Source organism: Myotis daubentonii, chromosome 17 (genome assembly GCF_963259705.1).
Source record: "Myotis daubentonii chromosome 17, mMyoDau2.1, whole genome shotgun sequence".
In the NCBI taxonomy this organism is placed as follows: Eukaryota; Metazoa; Chordata; class Mammalia; order Chiroptera; family Vespertilionidae; genus Myotis; species Myotis daubentonii.
Window position 1 is genome coordinate 48,529,318 of NC_081856.1, and position 22,000 is coordinate 48,551,317.

Consider the following 22,000-nt stretch of genomic DNA (forward strand, 5'->3'; position numbering starts at 1 on the left):
GCCGACCACTGAGTCTTAGGAGGTTGCCAAGGACCAGGGGAAAGGGAATTGGAGAGCAGGCGGCAGATAACTGCTGGGGCCTGGAGACCCTGAGTGGTTTTAGCCCGGCCGGGCTGGGCCACGGCGGCAGCCACGCTGGGTCCTGTCTGTTCCTTAGACCTCAGAAGACCTTTTTCCTCTCGGCAGTGCGTGGGGTCAGGGCAGACTGGGGACGGGCTGGGAGTGAGCCATGGGTGGAAAGGCCCCTGGGGCCCTCCGAGGCCTGCATCCTTGGGGTGGATTTAGGATAAGGCAGAACTTGCATTCTGGCCCAGTTTTCAGAACCAGGTGTTCCCGGAGGTGGAAAGACTGGTCTTCAATCAGATAAAGATAGAATCCTACAAAACTTCCAGGGCCCTGCCTTCCCTAGGAGGCATCTGTTATCAGGCTCCAGGCTGCGCAGGCCAGGCAGGTAAAAGGGGATGCGAGGAGAGACAGGGACACTGAAAAGCAAGTAGAGAGAAAGACTGTGTGTGCTCCTGTGTGGATGCACATGTGTGTGCATGTGGGCGTGTGGGCCAGGGGCTCGCAGGGCTGAGTGGGCTGTCAGGGACCGCACACTTCCTTAAAGGGCAAGCAGGCCGAGTGTGGCGCTCTTGGAGAGAACCTGGTGGCCTGACACCCAGTTCATAAAGCTACCTGGGGAGCAGCACTTCGGCTCTGAAAAGGAGACATTTCCTACCAGCTGGCATGGCTCAGTGGTTGAGTGTTGACCTATGAACCAGGGGGTCGAGGTTCTATTCCCATTTGGGGCACGTGCCCAGGTTGTGGGCTCCATCCCCAGTGATTCTCATCACTGATGTTTCTGTCTCTCCCTTTCCCTTCCTCTCTGAAATCAGTAAATATATGTTTTAAAAAAGAGACATTTCCTGAAAGACTTGTATTATAGTCTCTGTGGTTTCCCTGATAGAACATTGGAAGCTTGATTTGAACTCAGGCTATATGTACCTGGGGGCCGGGGTGGGGCTCATCTTTGTGTTTTAGGTGATGATGTCCTTGCCCCTGGTTCAGGGACTCCAAGGAAGATCACCAGCTGATGTGTGTATAGGTTGGGAAGCACTGGTGTGTCCCGCACGCACAGACAGCAGTGGGGTGCACCTGGGCAGAGCCAGCTGTGCAGATATGAAGAATAATCCGTTCAGCCAGCTGGCGTGGCTCAGTGGTTGGGTGTCGACTTAGGAACCAGGAGGTCACGGTTCGATTTCCGGTCTGGGCATATGCCCAGGTTTCGGGCTCAATCCCCAGTGTGGGGCATGCAGGAGGCAGCTGGTCAATGGTTCTCTCTCATCACTGATGTTTCTCTCTCTCCCTGTTTCTATCTTTCTCTCCCTTCCTCTCTGAAATCAACACAAACGTATTTTTCAAAAAGGATAATCAGTTCGCCTAATGTCTGTGGAGCTCATGGCAGTTTTCAAAGCACGTGATTCATGTCTGCACATGGGATTGAGCAATGGGAGGTGGACATGTGAATTTTGTCCTTTGGCCTCTGATGTGTAGACTCACCGGTGGGTCATAGTCCCTTTTTCTTAAATTAAGGAAATGCTGTGACAGGAAGAATGTGGAAGGAATTGAGGGAATTCCAAACACGAGGGGAGAAATCTCTCCTGAAAGTTTGAAATGTAAAACGTCTATTGGGGTGAGGGGTGAATAAGGGTGTGGTGAATAATTCCCTGACTTATTTGTCCAGGTCGCCTCCCCTGTAAGTGTCTGTCCAGTTGACGCATTTGGGGGTGGACACCCTTCCGTGGTTGTTTCCCCCTTTCTGTGGGACGCACTGTGCTTGTGTGGGAGGAGGGAGGGGCACAGAGCTGGATGGTCCTGAGTTGCTCATCCAGACTCAGTCCCCAGCCCTGTGACCTGGTTACTGAACCCCGTACGACTCCTTCATGGTCCTCGTTGCCCACAGAGATAGTAGGGCGCACCTTGTGGGCTTCTGGTTGGAGTCAGGTGAGATCATGTATGACAGCGCCAGCCCAGGACCCGACACGTGATGAGCATTCAGTGCATGGGGGTCTAAGCCATAGCAGATCGATTCTCTGGATGTGACCTCTCTCATCTCCCGTGAAAGGAGGCAGGCCTGGGGGACGGTCTCAGTGGTAAGTGGCAGGAGTCGTTTCTTCTCAGCCCTTCGAGGGGGTGAAGTTGGACCAATAAGGAGACAGACAGGAGACGCCGTTCATTCTGAGTCGGGTTACCAGGCGTGCTGGGCCGCGGTTCCTCCGTGCAGGCGTGCGGTGGGGACAAGGGGTCTTTGTGCTCTGGCCCCCGTGCTTCTGTGGACTGGCTTCAGCGCAGGAGCCCATCAGGTGACTCGGGCCCAGACCTGGGCTGTGATGAAGTCCACTTTGCCCTCCGACAGGGGAGGTTCGCCAAGTCGCTTGGGTGAGGGCTCATCTGGGTCTCCAAGTGCTACAGCTGTAGCCCAGCCAGCGCTTCGCAAGGACCCCCCGGAGCCAGGTCCCCGCTCGGTCACGGCGGTGATTGCTGGCGTGTGTTTGCTGGGTGTCAGTGCCATACGGAGCCTCAGTGCCTGCAGTGGGAGAGAGCAGGTCTGCAGCTTCTAGGCAGAGCCGGGAGGCATCGTGGGACCGCATTGCACTAAGTCTGCGCCCGTGGCCCGGGCTGTGAGCCCAAGGCCCGAGGGAGGGAAATGGGCCTGAGCAAGCGTGGGCCCTTGGATGCGTCATCCGAACTCTGCTCAGGACACCCCCCCGCCCCCCCCCCCCCCCCCCCCCCCCGCCTGCTGCTTGGAAGCTTGGGGACAGGTAGTCAGTGATGTTTAGTGGTCAGTGAATGGACCCTGGTGCTGGCCCATCTGGTTTAGAGTCCAGCTGTGTGATCTTCAGCGTGACAGCGACCTCTCTGGGCCGCAGCATTCTCCTCTGTGACCTAGGGAATCAGAACAGGATCTACCTGAAGGAGTTAACCTGTGAAGTGCCGATGCAGTGCCCAACCCCAGGGAGGTTGCTGGGAGCCTGAAAGGGGCTAAGGGATCTGAGGGGGCTCCTGGCAGAGGCTTGTAGGGGGTGTCGAGTGGTCCTGAATGCTGGGCAGGTGGTTGTGATGGAGAGAGAATGAGAGAGAGAGAGAGAGAGAGGGAGAGATGCTAGACGGATGGAGAGGAAACACAGAGGACCAGAGGAGAGGAAACGGGTGGGAGGGTTGGGGGGGAGGGGGAGATGCAAATGAAGTCTCTGAATACTGAATGCCTACTGAGTAGTTTAAGCCTCAGCTTCCTCCTGGTCCCCAGGGGCGTGCCTCTGCCCTGCCCTTTTCTGTCCTGAGAGGTCATTTTGGTCCTTTCTCTTTCTGGCCTCTGGCTCCCCAGCCCCAGAAACCAGCGCTGGCATTCTGGCCATTTCCTGTCCCGAGAGCCGCCCACCCTCCTCTGGTCCCAGCCCCCTCTGCGGCATGACCTCACCCCAGGCCGGGAGGAGCGCTCCTGCTCCCGCCTGTTTACCCTGGCACAGTGACAGCCCGATCACGTGGCTGCATGGCCGGGATGCCAGCTGCGTGAGTCGCCAGCAGTGGGCACAGGTGGGTGGGCGGGGGGCATTCCTGGGGGCTGACTCTGTCCAGGCCCTCCTGGCATGGCACCCCCTCTTTCTGGAGGCAACTCAGGGGCGCTGGCCTGCCCTGCTCTGCTGGGGCGCTGAGTCATTGCCCCAAGTGCAGCTTCTGAGTCACCAGGCAGCCCTGTCCTCAATAGGGAGTTCTTTGTGGGACCCGGATTGGCATTTGACCCTCTCTGCCACTGGCACCCCCTCACCCCCGACCTCTTATACCCCGATTTTTTTACACTCCCGTCCCAACTGCCTGGCAGGATCCCCTTGAGATCCAGAATCCGAGAGTTTACCTGGAGTGGGAGCTGACTTATAGGAAAGCAGCGTGGGCAGATTGAGCAGGCCGGGTGGGGCAGCCAGGCCGGTCCCCGGGAAAAGGCTGGGCCTCATGTCCCGACAGCCCACAGGTCTCCCGTGTCTTTGCTATTTTGTGAGCATCTTGATATGACCTTGAAAACCCACCGGTGTTGCTGTGAGGGAGCATCTGTGTATTGGCATGGGGCACTGCCCTTGTACCCATTTCCCGGGGGAAGAAACTGAGGGTTCTCAGAGGCACAGCTAGAAAGTGGCATGTCTGGAATTTGACCCCAGAACTCAGTTCACTGTACTATTAGACTCTCTGCTTCAGGGTCATTTGTTTCTTAGATATTCTCTCTCTCTCTCTCTCTCTCTCTCTCTCTCTCTCTCTCTCTCTCTCTCTCTCTCTCTCTCTCTCTCTCTCTCTCTCTCTCCCTTTTCTTTGTTTCTTCTCTCCTGTGCCGCCTGGCTGCTGGAGTCGTGCTTCCCTGAGGAAGGCAGCTGTCAGCCCAGCAGGAAGCAGACGATTGAGAGGCGTCTGCTGTCACTGTGCCTGGAGCCTGCCCGCTGAGCCCTGAGGGCGCTGGGGGGCGGACCTCAGTGCCGGGATGGAGGGATGGAGAAAGCAGCAGGAGGGCTGGGCAGTGAGGACCCCTAAGGGCGTGTGTCTGGGAGTCGGCTGGGGAAGGGGCTTGGGGTGAGGAAATTGGGCAGTTGACCCCTTGGAAGGTCTCTCTGCATTTCCCAGGACCCGCCCTCCCCCAGGCTTTCCCCAGGGGCCCACAGCTGCCTTTTATACTCCTGCTTATCCTGTGGTTTTCCTTTTAGAAAAGAGATGGGAAGTGCTTCTTATGTTCACCTTTCTGTCCAAAGGAGAGAAGGAAACAAGGGCTGTGTGTTTCCAGGAGGAGGGGAGGGTAGAATTTCCTTATACCTGCCCTGGACTGTAGATGCAGAGTAAGGAGTGGGGAGGGCTGTGATGGAGAGCGTGGGGAGGGCTTAGCTGGCGTGCGGAGTGACTCAGGAGCAGGGGTGGGTGTCTGGCGAAGACTCTCACGGGCACTTTCGATGTGCCAGGCCTGCCTGTGCTGAAGTAATGCCTTCAAGTAACGTATTTGCTCTCCAGCAGAAACCTAGCAGGGAGGTGTACCGTCATTATGCCCATTTACCAGATGAAGAAATGAAGGCTTAGAGACACAGCCACCTGTTCAAGGCCATGCAGCTAGTAAGGGGCAAAGGCCAGCACTCAGGCCGAGAGTATGGAGCCCCAGACTTGTGCTCCCAGTTGTCCCTGGGGGAAATTTTACAGCCCTTGAGTGGCCCACCCAGCTCCTGGGGAGTGCTGGGGACGGCCATATCCTGAATGTCCTTGAAACCTTCCGTCCTTGTGTCATCCCATTCGGCAGATGCACTGACTGAGGCTGAGGAGTGCTTTCGTCTACTATGACCGCATGTCCTGTGCCCTCAGTGTACTAGGAACCGGGGTGCTGAGATGCGCGTGGCCTGTTGTGGACTCTTTTTAAAAAAATATATATTTTATTGATTTTTTACAGAAAGGAAGGGAGAGGGATAGAGAGTTAGAAACATCGATGCGAGAGAAACATCAATCAGCTGCCCTCTGCACACCCCCAACTGGGGATGTGCCCACAACCAAGGTACATGCCCTTGACCGGAATCGAACCTGGTTCCTTTCAGATCGCAGGCCGACGCTCTATCCGCTGAGCCAAACCGGCTACGGCCTGTTGTGGACTCTTGATGATGACCTTGTCTAGGAGAGGAGGTCGTCATGTTCTCTGGGGACTCTCAGCGAGTTAGGGACACACCAGGGTGGAGGTCCGCTTTTTCTGACTTGAAGTTTGTTGCTTTCTTCCCTTTGTGCGTTCCTTTCTCCTCCACCCCTATATTGCTGGGCACAGAGTAGGCAGTCCATCAGTACTTATGGAGTGAATGAATGAAGACTAATCGTGTGTGTTTTCTGCGATTGAAAACTTCGGTGCTTTGGAAACGTCTTCAGCACCGATTAGTCTGCATGCTGGACTCTGCTGAAGGTAAACTCCGGGGTGAGGAAAGAGGACACGTGGGTTTGAATCGAAGAAGCGAAGCTGACGGAGTTTACTGTTCGGAATCTTCCGAGGGCTGTCAGCCGAGACAGGTCTGAGAGTTCTGGATCTGCTTATCATCTTGAGTGTGTCAAACCCCAGAGGACTCAAGCTGGGCACCTGCAAGATGCCGTGAGGTCTCTCTCTGGCCTGAGGTCACCTGCAGCAGGTGCAGGAGGGATGGGAAGGTGCTGAAATGGGCACTTTCTGAAGAGAAGTACTGGATGTTGGCAAAAAGCCAGGCATTGAAGTGGGGTTTCTGGTTTTGGCTGAGAGTTTCAGGGCAGCCTGAAGGGAGTGGTGGTGAGGTCCCGGTTTCTAGAACTGTGGCTGGCCCACAGACGGTGGCCAGAATTTTTAAAAAAATATATTTTTATTGATTTCAGAGAAGACGGGAGAGGAGAGAGATAGAAACATCAATGATGAGAGAGACTCAGTGATCTGTTGCTTCCTGCACGCCGCCCCCCCCCCCCCCCCCCAATGGGGATCGAGCCAGCAACCCGGGCATGTGTCCTTGACCAGAATCGAACCCGGGACTCTTCAGTTTGCAGGCCAGTGCTCTATCCGCTGAGCCAGACCATCTAGGGCCAGTACTGTTTTGAATGAAATCTAACATAGAGCGGTGCTGTGACCTTGAGTTCCTTCCTGTCTCTTTCTTTTGCTCTAGTTATGACACCTGAAGATTTGGTTTTGGTGGCACTTTCATTTACTTATTTTTTTAATGGCTCCCGGTGTTATCATGCTTGTTTATAGTGACTGGGCCGTCTCATTTTGGACCATTTCTTTAAAAAAAATATATATTTTATTGATTTTTTTACAGAGAGGAAGGGAGAGGGATAGAGAGTTAGAAACCTCGATGAGAAACATCGATCAGCTGCCTCTTGCACACCCCCAACTGGGAATGTGCCCCCAACCAAGGTACATGCCCTTGACCGGAATTGGACCTGGGACCCTTCAGTCTGCAGGCCAATGCTCTATCCACTGAGCCAAACCGGTTAGGGCTCATTTTGGACCATTTCAGTCGGTGGCGTGGCTGTCCAGCTCCCTCACTGCATCCTTGGAGCATGAAGGATGTCTGAGTGTGGGTTCTTGTCTTATTAGGAATTGGAAGGAAGAATAAGAAGCAGCATTTCCTGGAGGACCAGCTCACGCCAGCCAGATGGCCCAGGCTCTTTGCTGAAGAACCAGAATGTAGGTTAGCGGCCTGCTCCGAGCCACACAGTGGCAAAGTCGGAATTGAAACTCTGGTCTCTGTCTTTTGAGCTTGCTTCCTTCCTATTACCCTGGGCTACTTCCAAATAACTACATGGCCAACGTAGGGCAGGCCCTAGTGCGTAAGGAGCTGTGAGGTTGGGTCCCTGCTAGCCTGTGGACTGTTCCCTCAGGTCCCGCTCCCCACCGGATCCTGCTCAGTATCTTCGCGCTTTCTCTCGGGACTGAGCTGACATGGGGCTGGGCTGGACTTGGAAGAGTCCGTGCAAGGTCACATTTGAGCTGTAGAGTCATCTGGGGTTGATCTTGGGCCTGCTAGTTATGTAAGCTGCCCTAGCCTCAGTTTCCTTATCTGTAAAATGGATGTGATCCGATGTAGGTCAAAGGTTGTCAAAGAAGACTCTCGTGTATGCAGTACCTGGTCATTGGAAGGCCTTCAGCAATCATCTACTTCTTTGTCCCTACAAGTAGAGAGGGGCTGAGTCACAAGTCCCCCGAGGGGAAATCGCTTTCGCTTCCCTCCTCAAATGTGTCAGCTCCCCTCCTGAAGCTTGTATTATGTGGGTGTGGTGAGCCCCAGGAATCATGCCCGCAGTCCAAGCTGATGGGTGACTTAGAACCCTGGGAAACTCCTCCTTTCATGGCAGCCGTGACTGGCTTGCAGCTGCCAGCAGTGGTGAGAGCTGGTGCTGCCTGAGGGAGTGTGGGGAACAGTGTGTGCGAACCTGGGCAGGGCGACTTACTGGAATCGCCAGGCAGCTCTGTGAAGGGACCTGGGTGCCAGGGGAAGAGAGGAGGAGCAGGTTCTGGTGGTGGATGTTGGTGCTGCCAGAAGCAGGGCTCCTCCTGGCAGAATTGGCTCCCAGGTGCGGGCGCTGGGGTGCGGTGTGGGACAGGGAACTGCTGCTCCCCAAAGGCACCTTCCGAGGGTGGGACAGGGAACTGCTGCTCCCCAAAGGCACCTTCCGAGGGCTGGGGAGCCCAGATGGGAGCATCCAGGGAAAGGAGTTCTGGGATCTTAGGAGCTCCGGCAGTGCCCTGGGGAGACTCCACCAGGTGGGATGCCCCCTGACAGGTAGTCTCTGTAGATAAGAGGAATTGACAACGATGTGCTGGCTCCTGAGGCTCAGTCTCCTGTTTTTCACTTTGCCATGTGGCTGTTTCTCCCCCTCCTGCTGTGGGGAGAGAAGCTCAGGGGCAGGGAAGCTCCTTGCTGAATACCCTTCGTACTGAAACATGTTCAGAGTGGCTGTTGATGAACCGCAGTGAAGATGTGGACTCTGGGGGTGTCACTACGGGCATGTCGCACAGCCTTCCTTCTCCGTCTGCTGCGGTTGTATGGCTTGGGAGCTTCTTGCCTCACCTCTTCCTCATGATTTCACCCCATTGTTTCCTTTCCCCTATGTTTCTCTCTATCTGTTCCTCCACCTGTGTTCCTTTCTATGCTTCCTTCCATTCTCCTATACTGTTTCTCCAAACCACCCTTCTGTGCTGCACTATAACTATCCAGCCTTCCACCCAACAGCCTTCCACCCAACAGCCTTCCACCCAACAGCCTTCCACCCAACAGCCTTCCACCCAACCAGCCTTCCACCCAACCAGCCTTCCACCCAACAGCCTTCCACCCAACAGCCTTCCACCCAACAGCCTTCCACCCAACCAGCCTTCCACCCAACCAGCCTTCCACCCAACAGCCTTCTACCCAACAGCCTTCTACCCAACAGCCTTCCACCCAACCAGCCTTCCACCCAACAGCCTTCCACCCAACCAGCCTTCCACCCAACAGCCTTCCACCCAACAGCCTTCCACCCAACAGCCTTCCACCCAACCAGCCTTCCACCCAACCAGCCTTCCACCCAACAGCCTTCTACCCAACAGCCTTCCACCCAACCAGCCTTCCACCCAACAGCCTTCCACCCAACAGCCTTCCACCCAACAGCCTTCCACCCAACAGCCTTCCACCCAACCAGCATTCCACCCAACAGCCTTCCACCCAACAGCCTTCCACCCAACAGCCTTCTACCCAACAGCCTTCCACCCAACAGCCTTCCACCCAACCAGCCTTCCACCCAACCAGCCTTCCACCCAACAGCCTTCCACCCAACCAGCCTTCCACCCAACAGCCTTCCACCCAACAGCCTTCCACCCAACAGCCTTCCACCCAACAGCCTTCCACCCAACAGCCTTCCACCCAACCAGCCTTCCACCCAACAGCCTTCCACCCAACAGCCTTCCACCCAATAGCCTTCCACCCAACCAGCCTTCCACCCAACAGCCTTCTACCCAACAGCCTTCCACCCAACAGCCTTCCACCCAACAGCCTTCCACCCAACAGCCTTCCACCCAACCAGCCTTCCACCCAACAGCCTTCTACCCAACAGCCTTCCACCCAACAGCCTTCCACCCAAACAGCCTTCCACCCAACCAGCCTTCCACCCAACCAGCCTTCCACCCAACAGCCTTCCACCCAACCAGCCTTCCACCCAACAGCCTTCCACCCAATCTTTCCTTTCATTGGGCCATCATTCCACCCAGCCATCTAATGGTTGTTGCCTGTCTACTATGCACTGGGCATTCTGCCTGGCTCTGGAGACACACAAATAGCAAAGAGCCAACAAGTCTCTACTCTGAAGGAGTTCATATTCTGGTGCAAAACCAAAGCATGTAATTAAGTCATTTTAGCACAGTCTAGTGCAGCCGTGGGCAAACTACAGCCCGCGGGCCGGATCCGGCCCGTTTGAAATGAATAAAACTATTGAAAAAAAAGACCGTACCCTTTTATGTAATGATGTTTACTTTGAATTTATATTAGTTCACACAAACACTCCATCCATGCTTTTGTTCCGGCCCTCCGGTCCAGTTTAAGAACCCATTGTGGCCCTCGAGTCAAAAAGTTTGCCCACCCCTGGTCTAGTGGGTGCTAGGATGAGAGGATGAACAGGGCACACTGGAGCGTGGAGGGAGTGAAGGGTTTATCTCGGGTGGCCCGGGGAATGTTTCACTGGAGAATGGCTTGAATTGAGCCTTGGAGGATGAATTGGTTCCTGAGGCCAATGGGGGCCTGGGAGAGGAGGCAGAGGTGAGTATAAGGATCCCGAGACCTTGAACTAGTAGAACTGAGGGATTGATGGCCTCAGGCAAAGCCCCCCTGCAGAAAGCTTGTTAAATCTGTGTTGCCTCATCATCCCAGTGCCCAGCACACAGTATGTGCTTGGTAACTATTAGTTCATTTGCTTTGCTGTCCTTTCCAGAGGTTGAGTTCCTTCTGCACCCACCCATGCTTTTGTCCCCAGGTCCAGTCATGGGCTTGTTAGAAAGCAGCTGCTGTGAGAGGCACGTACCCTAGTGGTGAGAGGGGGCCGGGCCCTGGCAGAATGGTTCTGAACCTCCCCTGCAGTTCTGCCACCACTCAGGCCCCAGTCACAGAATCGAGGAGAATTTAACAGGCAATTTAATATTTTTTGTTGAGCATGCTTAGCTGTTAGAAATGTTGGAAAATACAGGCAGCATATAGAACAAAAGCAGACAAAAAAATAAAAGCAAAAGCAGAAAATACATGTATGTTCCCTATAACCCTGACCTTCAGTGATAGCTACTCTTGCTTCCATATGGTTTTGTGTCTTGACTCGGTTCACTTAACATTATGTCATTACCATTTCCCGGTGTCATTCAGAGTTCTTAAAACTTGTTTTGAGCAGCTTTCCCAGATGTCATCACGCACCTGTACAAGCAAGGCACCCTGTAAAGTAGTTTCTCCTTTCTCTTCGCAGGGGCTTGAGCCCTTTCTATGTGGGTGTGTGGGGAGGGAGAGGTGGGGTAGATTGGCCAAGGGGTCTCACCTAGAACAGCTCAGGCTCAGTGCATGCGGCTGCTGTGGTAGGACTGTCCTTGTGGTCATTAGCCAAGTCATCTGTCCTTGCGGCCATTAGCCAAGTCAGCACCGCTGGCCATTCTGAGTTCCTTCTGCTTTTGCTGTTACAGCACAGCAGCCTTTTTACGCATCTCTGCTGCCTCCCTTGGCAGAGCTCCCCGAAGGGAATGAGGAGTTTCTGGAGTCTCGCTCCAGTCTGTCAGATTTCTCTTAAGGACTGTTTCACGAGTGGCCACTCCAAAGACAGCGCTAGGAGGGGTTGCTGAGTGGGCTTCACAAGCCAATGACTTCAACAAACCCTCCAGCGGGAGTGGAGCCATGTGGTGGAGGAGCACCCCAACACAGAACGGGCGTTCTGTTGCTTTTCTCTGCCTTTGGGTGGGATTGGCCAGCTCTTCCTGTGTGTGTGTGTGTGTGTGTGTGTGTGTGTGTGTGTGTGGCCGGTTTGTGTTTTGTCACTTGGTCACTTCCTTTGGGGTGCCCGCAATTTCTGTTCTCACTGATTTGCAAGCTCTGTTTTGATGAGCTTGTGAATGTTGCAGGTGGGAGGGGTGGAGAGCCCCATGGGACTCTTTGTTAGGCCTGCTCTTCCCGGGCACCTCCATCTCTATGGGGGACTTTGCTCTGCAAATCTGCATCTGACTGTGGCAGCAACATCTTGCTTTGCAAGTAAATGCGGGACCTGGCTTGTTGATCTGGGCAGTCACCCATTTTAACTGGCCCCACCGGAGTGGTATTTGTGTAGGCTCTTCTTTTTCTCTTCCTTTCAGTTCTTCTTAAGCAAATAAAGAATTCGGTTCATTGTCTGGTGTCAGGGTAAGTGGCTCTTCAGAGACCTCCTCCTAGAACCCAGATTAACTCCTGGGTGGGGCGTAGTTGGGTGGGATTTTCTTAACAACATTAACTGCAATTTCTAACGTGGTGGATGCTCATGTGAACATTTGTCAGCTTCTCAACGGACTCGAATCTTCTGGAGGGCAGGGACCGTGGCTCGTATTGCACCGTATGTGTTACCCCAACCCTCAGTGCGGTGCTTGGAAATGAATGCCCAGGGTGGTAAAGTGACTTGTCTAAGGCCACCCAACTTGGACATGGCTGAGCTGGGACTTGACTCAGGTGTGTGTTTCCACCTTTGCCCTGGATCCCCCAGGATCCTTTGCACCTGTGGTCAGGGCTTTGCTTTGGTGTCTAGATGAGCTGAGCAAAGGTTGGCCAGCGTGGTAGGGCCTTCTGCCCAGGCTCCACTGGCATCCGTCATTCCGGGTTATTTTGGCTCAGTGAGGACAGAGCGAGATCTAGGGGAAAGGTTGGGCCTGGCTTCCAGGTGAGTGCCCAGTGACAGCTTGCTGCGCCCTCTGCTTGGCAGCGCCCACTCCCTGCACCCGGCGAGGAGGAAGGGACCCAACTGGGGAGCGAAATACACAAACCCAGAACCGATCCAAGTCCCTGGGGTCCCTGTGGGGTGGTAGAGAGTGTGCTGGTGTGAAGACCCACGTTCCAGGCCCAGGCCCACTGCCCAGAGCCAGTCTCTTGCCACCCTCTCCTCCTTTGTGAGGTGAGCCTGCAGGGGGGTCGCTGCACCTCAGGCTGGGGGAGCATCCCTGGGATGTAAAGGAGGTCAGAACGTTCCAGGAGCCCCTGGGATCAGGGCTGTTTCCAGGATGGGGGGCGGAGTGCGTACCTATCGGGGGCCTGCTTTTCTGGGGGTGGCATGGATGTGGTTGGCAGAATAATGGCCCCTCAAAGATAGATGCTCACACCTAATGCCTGCAACCTGCACCTGCCACACGTTACGTGACGAAGAGGTATAGGTAGTAGTGGACTGAAGGCTGACCTTAGAATGGGAGGTTGTCCTGGCGTTTCTGGTGGGTCCCATGCCATCGCGAGGGTCCTGAAAGGTGGAAGATGGAGGCCAAGGAGGAGGTCAGAGTGATGGGATGTGAGACGGGACATCGCTGGCTTTGAAGAGGGAGGAAGGGGCCATGAGCCAAGAACTGTGAGTGGCCTCTGGAAGCTGGCAAGGCGAGGAATCCGGAATCCTTGCAGGCAGAGCTTCTAGAAAGGAATGGAGCCCTGCTGCACCCAGCGAGAGCCTTTGGGACCTCCCCGCCCCAGAAGTGTTAAGAAGCAGAGCTTGTGGTAACTCATTCCTGCAGCCCCGGGAAGTGGATGGGATGGATAAAGCATTTGGTGACCACACTTTGTGTCGTGCATCATGGGGAGTGGGAGCTGGAGACCATCTATCCAGGGAAGTGTCCGGTTGGGTGTGGCTCTGGCAGGCAACCTCTTATTTGGGTGTGATGCTTGGTGACTAGGTCCATGGAGGACAGCCCGGTGACTTGGCAGGGTTGGCTTGAGTAACCAGGTGTTGAGATCCTGGGATAAAAGGTCCTGTGTCCATGCCAGATGCCCATCACCGCTCGCCCCGACAGCCCAGCTTTTGGCCGGGGCAGCCTGGGGAGGATGGCGAAATGGTGCATGGGTGTGGGCACCCCTCCCCCTCCCGCCCTGCTGTTTTAAGTTTTAATTGCTGGCGTGTCTTTAAGCATCTTGGGAGCGCTTCGCAAGTACACATTGGCCTCCGGTGATGAGCTCGTCCGGCATGCTGGCTGAGCCCCGGCTCAGGGCTCAGCATCTCCTTGCTCTTTCCTGGACTCACGTCCCAGCTCCTGCTGACAGCAGCCTCCTGAGCTGCCTGTGTGGGGCACGTGGCCCTGCCCCCTCACCCACAGGAGTGGGGTATCAGGCAGCTGTGGGGAGGGGGGTGGTGACCCTGGCCCTGCCTGTTCCACTCTTCCAGTGTAGGCACGGGGCCTGCCTGACCTTCCCTCAGTGTCCGCCTCCCACCCCCTCCTCATGTAACACCTGGTGGGGGGCCTGCTGGGAGTTTAGAGATGAGCAGGGCAATAAAGGAGGCTCCTGGGCGGAGGAGGCCCCCTGGTCAGGCCGGGCGAGCATGGGTTGGTGGGGCCAGGAAGCAAGGTGCCTGCCATTCCCAGAGGTGAGGCTGGGGGAGGCGGGAAGCAGGGTCAGAAGCTGCCACTGAGACCGAGCTCGGCCTGGAGGCTCAGGTCCTTGCTAGTGAACAGGGGCATTCTGGGGGAGACCGCTGCTGTTACATTGTGTGTAGAGAGGCACCTGTGTTATGACAGATGAAGAGACTTAGGCCCAGAGAGGTAAGAGCACCTCGCCTCCCTCCCCTGGGTCTCTGCAGGTGCTGCCCACTCTGCTAGGACATACGCCACCTGGACCTTGAGGGTCCTCTCTGGATGCCTGGGGCTGTTTTAGAAGGCAGCACACGGTGTCTGTGAGGGGGGTTGCGCTCATGCTGTGCGTGTGTGGAAGGTTTGGATTCACTCCATAGGATGACGTGAAAGCCTCCTTAAACCCATCCATTCATCCAGCCGTCCCCTTACCCATCCACCCTCTGAGTTCGGCAACACACATTTACTAAGGCTCTGCTCTGATCCAGGCTCTGTACTAACCCAGATGTTGGGGGTGGGCACTAGGTGTGAGGCAGGTGCTGTGGTCCTGCCCCCAGGTGCTTGCAGCTCAGTGGGGAAGGCCCCTCCTCCTCACCCACCTGCCAGACTCGGATTAAAGGTAACAGAATAGAGGCTTGGGCAGGACAGACAGTGGGGTGGAGTGAGGCAGGAGCTGTATACAGAAGAGAGCGGGGAAGTAGCCGGCTTTGCCACGAGGTGTGGAGGGAAGCACCAGGAGGCCTGGGATGCAAGGAGGTCGGCTGGGTGGGGAGGGTGGACAGTAGATGATCTGAGATGACAGTAGAGGCACCAGGAAAAACAGATTCTATGGCCCTGTGACCTGGTTGATCCACCCCTCAGCAAGTAAGAGTGACCTGAGGGACAGGCTGGGGAGGAGAGGCTCGGGCCGGACTGTGGGGACCTTAAGCGTTGGGGTGGGTAGTTCAGACTCGATCCTGCAAGAGGTGCCCTTTCTGTTGTGTCTCAGTGCAGGGGGCTCTGTATCATGTCCTGTGCCTAAGTGTTTCTAGAAGGTTCCTTCTGCCTGGCCCAGTTCTAGTACCTTCAGGGGGTTCTGTCTCCTTCATCCTTCAGGTCTTGGACCCCAATATGTGCCAGTGTTTACTTTTTGTGCTTGTCTTTGAACTTTGTGTGTGGCCGAGTTACAAGTTCCATATTTCATTTCAGAATTCAAAATATGCTTACCCTGCCTCACCCCAGACACGCTTATCTCTGATGGTGCACACGCCGCCCTGCAATTATGCCTTCCTGCTGTGTCTCCCCGTGCAGTGCATCAGAAATAAATCCATCCTGAGCAACTACTTTACAAAAGAAAGCCTCATTGCGCCCCAGCCAGGGCAGCTCCCCTGTCGTCACCAGCTGGGCCTGACACGGACCTGGGCTGGGTGTGCGCTGTTCACCTGAAGGGCGAGGCCCCACCTTGTGGGTTTTGCCCACGCCTGGCTCAGCTGTCCTCAGAGGCCTCCTCAGTGCTGCCTGTGGCCTTTTCGGGCTCCGCCACCCATTATTCCAGGAATACTGGGGATGCTGCCTGGGCTTGTGTCTGGCTTCAGCCAAGGTCAGGTTGTCAGGGAGGATGAAGGGGAAGGGCGCACTTGCTGAGAAGGTTGCAGGAGGAGGCCGCCCAGACTGCAGCCTGGCAGCCCTTTTATGTGCAAACCCAACCCATCAGCTCCTCCATCCACCAGGACCATCCCCACTCTCTCTCACCAGTTAGAGGGGAGGGGAGAGGAGGGGAGGCGGATGTGGTGGGGGCATTGCCTCTGATCTTGCTGTGCACATTCCTCTGCAATATCCTGGGTGAGGTCCTGGGCTTGGCCCGCTGCAGACACCTGGCTGGAATGACAATGAGTTGATGCTCCTGGTACCTGCCTCCTCCCAGGTCTTCAGGAGGGCGCTGCCAACCAGCACTTAGGTCCCTGCATCTCCATCCTCTCTGACAAAGGCCAGGCCATTGGGAAGGTACTAACTTTTGGGCTGGCCTTGGCTCCAGGTGAAAAAGGAACTTTGAGGCGAGTCTGAGAGGCTGTGCAGGCTTGTTTTTTATCCAGATGTGGTGGGGGTGGGGGGTGGTGTGGGTGCCTGGGCCTGTGTGAGTGGGGGAGGGGGTGTGTAGAGAAGGGAACTGGGAATCCTCAGACCTGAAACCCAGATCTTCTGAGTGGTTACTCTTATGGGGCATCTCGTCGGATGCCGATGTGTCAGAAGTCCTAGGTCACCCACCTCATGAAGTTACTCTGTGCGGCTTCCTGGTGAATGGAAACTCTGCCTCACGGAGGTGGAGAGTCTGCCAGGACCATCACGAAAGCAAAACAAGAAAAGGCAGCAGCACAGTCCTGATGGCATTCACATTGGGGCTTCTTTCTCTCCTTGTCCAGCCACAGTTCTTTTCCTGGCTTATTAAACAGTTTGTATTGTTTTCTTCTCCGAAAATAAATACTGATTCTGTATAACAAAGAAGTTATATGGCAGTTTGCGTGCACTAGGCAACTGTTCCAAGTCCTTTGCAAATATTAGCTCCTTTCATTTAATCCCGCGGCAGTCCCGTGAGGCTGGGCTGGTGGGGCCAGAGGTTAGGTGACCTGGGGAGCTCGCGGACTGCTGCTTGGGACCGAGCAGGCAGGGCCGCCTCAGGTCTGTGACCTCTCTGCTCTGCAAAAGAGACGATTGAGAATGGTAGTTCCACTCACCGGGAGTATACACTCCGAGGATTCCCAGAACATGGGGCGCAGCTCCCTGGCTATGCCGAGAGCATGCCATTGTATAAGATGTGTCAGTTTATTTAACCCGTTTCCCGTCATTTGAACCAGTAACATTTTCTGGAATGGTTCTGGGTATGTACTTCTGTATTCTGGTTCTCCTTCCTCTTCATGTGCTTCCCTCCCTCCCTCCCTCCCTCCCTCCCTCCCTCCCTCTTTCCTTTAATTGTTAATCCTTTCTTTTTGTTAGTTCTCACCCAAAGATAAATATATTTTCCTATTGCTTTTTAGAGCCATGGAAGGGAATGGGAGAGAGAGATACATGGATGTCAGAGAGACATCGATTGGTTGCCTCCCGAACATGCCCGGACCGGGGATCGAACCCGCAACCCAGGTACATGCCCTTGACCAGGAATCGAACCTGAGACCTTATGGTAGGCAAGCCAACGCTCTAACCAGTGAGCAATATATTTCTTTTTTTTGTGCTGTGCCTTTATTTTTGAAAAGTGTACAAAACTTTAAGAATGAGTTAACCCCCCCTTCCCCCCCCCCCCCCACACCCATGGGCACTGCTGGGACCTCGCGCCTACGTTGGATTCGGGGGTTGCCTGGGGGACTGAGGTCGGTAGGAAGCAGCCTGGACAGGGCTGCTGGCAGGGAGCACAGTGATCAGAGGCCTGGGGGCCGGGCTCAGGGTGGAGTCCTGTGAATGACTCAGCAAGTTGCTTGTTACACACGAGGGTTAAGGATTTAAGCAGTCATTAGCAAGCCATGGGCTGGCCTCCGCTTCTTTCTAATTAAATAACAGACTGATGCAAGGGCTGTCACGGATTAGGTATGTAAGTCTCATTGTGTAGTATTGGGCTGTGTCGAGTTGGCTAACGTCAAAAGCCAGGGGAGCAGAGATGTTAGACAATGCCAACCATGTTCTCTTCTTCTTTTAAATGTTACTTGTCTGTCTTTATTTTATCTAGTCCAGTGGAAGCTAGAATTCACAGTGGAGGCCAAATCATAACATTCTACCTTCCATTTAGTGACAGCCTCGGACAAAGGTTTCATACACACGATAAACCAGCAATTGTTTCTTTTTCTTTTTTTTTTTTTTAAAAGAAAAGTGGTGGGTTGTGCTCCACTAAGAAATATATATGGGGTCTTTGTCCAGCTTGCTGGCACACTGCTCCTAAGCCGCCTGGAAATCCAGCCATTTTCCATCAGGGTTTTCTCCCCCTCGTGGTCCTCAGAGCTGGAGGCCCCGGCTGCATGCACTGTTCCCCGCAGCTCCCACCCTGGAAGTGGGCGCATATGTGTCCGTTTACTGTCGAATAGAATATCACAGTGGACAACTGGCTGGGTTGAGGAATGCACCCTCGCCCTTCCCAAAGTGACGTCTGCCGGGACCTCAGAACGGGGCATTACATGGACTGCGCAGGCGAGGTCATTCGGATTAGGGTGGGTCCCAACTCCGATGGCTCGTGTCCTTAGAGGAGGGGAGACACAGGGACAGGGACGCAGGGCAAGACCAGCTCACAGCTGGGGCAGAGGAGTGAGGCTGCTGCGAGCCAGAGACCGAGGAGCGTCCCTGCAGGCGCGGGAAGGGGTGAGGGGGGATTCCTGAGGGAGCCGCCAGCACAGGGAGCAGGGAGATGCGAGAACGGGCCGCACGCCCTCCCGCCAGGTGCAGGCACTCGGCGCACATTTGCTGAGTGAAGGGAAGACGAAGCTGTTTGTGAAGCTGGAAATCGCATGCCCGTTCCTCGGAGGAAGCTCTGGGTGCTCCCGAGAGGCCTGTGCAGACACCGTCTTCGGCCGGAGGACTAGCTTCAGGGACTTGCAAAGGCAGCTCACGTCCTGGGTCTCGGGAACCTATCCCGGGTCGAGGAGATGAGAAAACACGATGGCACCTGTAGACCCCAGCGTATGGCTGGGGCCCGAGAATGTTAGCACTTATTATTGTTTGTCACGGATGTGAGTTGGTGCATATGCCCTGGTTGCTATGTTTTTAAAAAAACATATTTTTATCGTTTTTAGAGAGAGGAAGGGAGAGGGAGAGAGAGATAGAAGCATCAGTGATGAGAAAGAAACATCGATCGGCTGCCTCCTGCACACCCCCAACTGGGGATTGAGTCTGTAACCCTTCTTGGGCATTGATCAGTGACCTCCTGGTTCGTAGGTCGACGCTCAATCACTGAGCCACACGGGCTGGGCTGTCCCTGTTGCTCTTGGTCCTGTAACTGCCACAGTCACATCCCTAGATGATTTGTGTTGCCCACACACTCCTTCTCTCTCCTGACCCCTCACAAGCTGGCTGGCTGGGACACAGAGGAGTTGCCTTCTGAGCCAGGAGGAGGAGGGGCCGCGGAGAGGGTTAGCCGCTGGGCTTCTCCAGCTCGCTGGCTGGGAGTTGGAGACAACTCCCCTCCTTCCGGGGAGCTGGATTTTGTCTCTCCCCCCCTGCCCCGCCCCCTCCACTCTGGATTTACCCGGGTCCTTGGGCAAGGTTGATTGCTGCTGAAGTTTACTTAGTGCAAGGTGCCCGTGTGACTTGAGGCAAAGACCCGTTTCCGTGTGAGTCAGAAGTGCATTCCTAAGTCAGGAGCGTGACCTCCCGGAAGCCGGGCTAATGCAGGTTTAGAGAGGAGCTGGAACAAAGGTGGCGATTATGGAGCCGGGGATGTGTGAGAGGGCAGGTGCGGCGGGGCTGCCAGGGGAAGCCAGCTCTCCAGCTCCCGGAGAGTGGGCGCTCAGGGTGCTGGGAACCTGACCCAGATCCCGAGGTGAGGCAGGGGTCGGTGCCATGAAGGACCCGGAGGAGTCCTGCCGTCCGATGGGCCTGGGTTCGAGTCTACCCCTTGCTACCTGCGTAACCCCGGTGCCTACCTTTCCCGTGCTGCTGTCTCTGCCATTTTGGGATAAGAACCTGACTCTGGGGTGTGAGCATGAATGGGCATTAAATGGGGGAGTTAAAAGGGGCCTTTTCAGTGATAGACGATGCATAGATGCTGTTCCTCATCTTCCTCCTTATTTTGAGCATCACCCTTGAGCATCCTTTGCCTCCTTCCGTCCGTGAAAACGGCCCTATGCTGTGCGGAGCTCCCCGAGGTCCTGGAGCACGTCCACGCCAGCTCCCCGGCGTGGGCCTCACGTGGACTGTTTCTCGTGGCCCCGCCGCTTCAGTGAGAGCCCCGTGTGAGATCCCAAGTCTCCTGCACAGCGACTTTCCCGGGGGACAGGGTGCCCTGGGCCTCCTGCTCTGCAGAACGGCCGCCCTGAGTCCTTGTCCGCTGGCTCGGTTCCATGGCATCTCTCTCACCCTTTGTCCTGGGGACTTGATTGATGTGTGGATCCTTGCTGACCTTCCTTTCCCTGAAGGATTTTGTGGGCAAAGGTAAACAAAAGGAACTTAAAATGAACCCAAACCCAAAGTGGTTCTCAACCTTCCTCATGCCGCGCCCCTTTAATCCAGCTCCTCATGTTGTGGTGACCCCCAACCAAAAAATTATTTTCGTTGCTACTGCATAACTGTCATGTTGCTACTGTTATGAATCGTCATGTAAATATCTGATAGGCAGGATGTATTTTCATTGTTCGCGACCCACAGAAGGTTTATCGTTGGTAGAAGGACATTGTTGGTCTCTGCCAGCTCTTTTCAGGATCTTAATCACTTTCAGTGAAGGATTAGAGAGGTGAGCTGATCAAATGGAGGACCTACTATGTGAAAGGGCTTATCATCTTGAAGGTTCCCCCTCCCTGTGCAGGGCGGGACCCGTTTTGCAGGAATGGGTGCAGATTTAGAGGACTGAAGTTCAAGGTTTCTTCGCTGTTTAGTGAGTGTGGAAGCTGAAATTCCCACCCTGCTCTGCTTGTCTCTACGGTGCTGCTGGCCCCTCCCTCCTTGTCTGTCTTTCTGGCCGTCAGCCTCTTTCTCTCTCTTGACCTTGCTGTTCTTGTCAGGTCAGGTCTAATTAAGGGAAATAAGGCTCCTGCGGGGCCATCCCGGGGACCGGGCATGAGGGCAGCTGTGTTCCCGTGGCCTCGGTCCTGGGGGTTCCGAGGGGCAACTCGGGAGACCAGATGTGTCTGCGTTCTACCTGGGCGCCACCCCAGGACGCCAGAAGCATTTGTCTTCTCACCTGCAGGTGGGGAGAGCAGTCCGGTCGGTTTGGGGAGACCCACGTCCCGCTTCCGCCACGTCAGCCCTGAGCCTGGGGGAAAGGATGCCATGGCTCCAGGCCACAGCTGGACGCTCTCCCAACTCTGACCAGAGCCGCCGGAAGATGCGTGTCATGGGTGATGTGGAGGAATCAGTGCCGGGAGAGGAGCGAGGTGTGGGGCCCACCGGCAGGCCATTGGGTTGGGCCGTCCTGGTCAGCAGGTGGCCGTGGATGGTGTTGACGCCTCGGGAGTCTCAGTTCCTTGTCTTTTCAAGCCACAGAGCTACTGCCCTCCCCGTCTCTGGCTTCCAGAACCTTCTTATCCTGTCGCCCTGCCCCCTAGTCTTTCTTACCACACTGTCCTTCTGAGGCAGGACAGCCTAGTGGTTAAGCAACAGGCCCCAGAGGCCGAGTGCCTGGGCTCCTATCTCAGCTCTGTCGCTGACCGCCTGCGTGACGGTGGGCAGACAGCTTGCTGGGCTGCAGCGTCCTCACGTGAAAATGTGCTCAGATCTCACACTGTTGAGGTCGTATGACCGAATATAATACAGTCGGCACTCTTGGAGCACACCCATCGGGGCTGGGCCTGTGGTCCTGCCGCCTTCTGCTGACAGCGCCCCCGCACCTACCGAATTAAGGAGCAGCTCCTCTCCCAGGCGATGTGTCCCCCATCCACTCTGACTCGAGGTCTGCTTCTCATTCAGCATCCCCAGATCCTCGCTGGGCGACCTGGGCCAGGCCGCTCCACCTCCCCGGGCCTCCTTGCTCAGCTCTTCGGTGATGAAATAGGACCCGATTATTTCCAAGGTTTCTCGTGCCGCACGGGGGCCTCTCACGTTTGGTGTGGCCCAGCCTCCCTCCTGCTGCCCGCCTTGGGAACCCGGACATCCGCAGTGCACCTGACTGGACACGCACCGTCTGTGTGGTTGGTTCTCTGGTTCTCCTGGGAGAGCCGTGAGCTCCCTGTAGGCGGGGAGTGATGTGATTTCCAGCTCCGCGAGCCTCAGTCGGTAGCTGTGGTTCATCGCTCCCTACTCAGCGCACATGCACTGAGCATCCCTTGA

The 22,000-nt window shown here is 55.4% G+C and overlaps 1 long non-coding RNA gene across 7 annotated transcripts in view; it reads left to right on the forward strand.

Moving 5' to 3' along the window:
* Positions 1–22,000, forward strand: part of LOC132219748 (uncharacterized) — an 801,764-nt gene that overhangs the window by 33,372 nt on the left and 746,392 nt on the right. Inside the window, exon 1 of one of the 7 annotated variants that reach the window (XR_009449599.1) lies at positions 7,100–7,189. The exons of the other annotated variants lie outside the window; for them this stretch is intronic. This is a non-coding gene — a long non-coding RNA (uncharacterized LOC132219748). Of the gene's footprint in view, positions 1–7,099; positions 7,190–22,000 lie in introns of those variants that run through there. 7 annotated transcript variants of the gene reach the window in all.